A 1,776-nucleotide genomic window follows, 5' to 3' on the forward strand; every position below is an offset into this window, starting at 1 on the left:
ATCCCGTCGTGACTCCATCCTCTCATACATCCGCTCTCCCGTCCGACCTCCATCCTCTCTAGCAGGAAGTCATCGATCTCATCTCGTGCCCCAAGATCCGAAGTCTCCGGAACCGCATGTGAAGGGCCACCGCCTCGAAGTGTGATGAAGGAAACTCGTGATGCACAGGCTCAGCCTCGTGCATATCCGCATCATCTCCGGCCCGATCATCACTATCGGGACCGATATCCTCTCCTCCATCCTCTCGACCCCCGATCCTCATACTCCGATTCCTCATCATCCTCACCCTCCGGACCAGAGATCTCTCTCGACCGTCGTAGTCTCATCCGACGAATGGTCCGAGTCCCAATAGAGTATCCCCGTGAACCAGTGTCCACCGGTGTATCCTCGAAACTCACCCCGAAATGCCCGAAGATCAAAGTCGGTAGCCTCCCATAGCAAAGGTTCCGCATGCTAGGCCGCAGAACTAAGTCCAAAGCATGACCCGCTGAATGATGTAGGAGAGATCGATCTCGAAGCCCATGTAGATGCGGTAGATGACTAAGGCCTCCATCACCGTGACCCGATGGTGATGTCCGGGCTTCGGCATAATGTTTCGGCCGACTATGCGACCGATAATCCGTGCGTAATCCGTCATCCGTCCCCCGGTCCACGGAGTGAAGCATCGACGGCTATCCCATAGCGTAGAGCATATCTCGCGAAGCTCGTACGGCATCGATGGCTGTCAAGATCTCGCTCCGCAGTATCCACACACACTCGTGGATAGTAAGGAACCCGCAAGATCTCAGCCGTTGTCCGGGTGGAGAAGCGAATCCGAGTCCGGAAGACCCCGCTTCCCGAGGACAAGTCTAAGCGGATGTCCTTGGCCTCGAGCCTCCTTCGTGTAGGTAAGGTTGCCGAAGAACAACCTCACTAGTTCCGGTATACCGGCAGATCCTCGGTGAAGAGATGAGTCCACCGCAATGTGTCGACTCTCCGCCGAATCCTAAAGGCTCGAGCTGGCGTAAGTGAAGAAGACGTCCCATCTCGATATTGCAAGAATCGAAGTAGGCCTCGTACAGAACTCGGCCCGAGGTGTGTCAAACATGTCCGGTCTCCTAACCTCCCGTCTTGGCTCGAAGGAACCCGACCTCTGCCCCTAAGAGCACCTACAATGCGACCACAACCTCTACCTCGTCCTCGCCCTCCCCTCTGCATAGTGGATATCTGAGACAAGAGACAATTCCAGTTAGTGCTACCTTAAGATTTGAGCCAAAAGGGTATTTTCGTAATTTTTCGGAAATTTCAAATTTGAGGGAAATTTGATTTGAACATACTAGCATGTGCGCAATATTTGGAATTTCATGTCTATGAAGTTTGTTTGATGAAAATCGATCGAAAACTTGGATTAAAGCGAAAAATTCAGCAAGAAGGAATTTGGGGATTTTGCAATTTAGGTCAAAATTGGATTTTTGAAAAGTTGAAATTGGTTTAATCAAATCTACAATGTCATCTTGAGCATGTAGCATTTGATCTCGTGCGAAAATTTCAAGCGGTTTGAGAGAAAACGGAATTTTTCTAAAGATATCGATTTCGGTATAAAAACATTGCGAGATGAACACCAATATGTTAAAACTTGTTGTCTATGCATGGCATTGTGTTTAAAACCTAGGGAATATGTTTCTAAGCATTCCTAAGCATGATTTCTAGCATTGGATACAAGCAAAGCATGGTTTTAATTGAAATGCAAGCATGAGAAGATGAAAATGGAAGAAAGAATAAGAGATTTACCTTGTT

This window comes from Hakea prostrata, chromosome 1 (assembly GCF_041222555.1).
Source record: "Hakea prostrata isolate BN-2017 chromosome 1, UWA_Hpros_2, whole genome shotgun sequence".
Classification (NCBI taxonomy): domain Eukaryota; kingdom Viridiplantae; phylum Streptophyta; class Magnoliopsida; order Proteales; family Proteaceae; genus Hakea; species Hakea prostrata.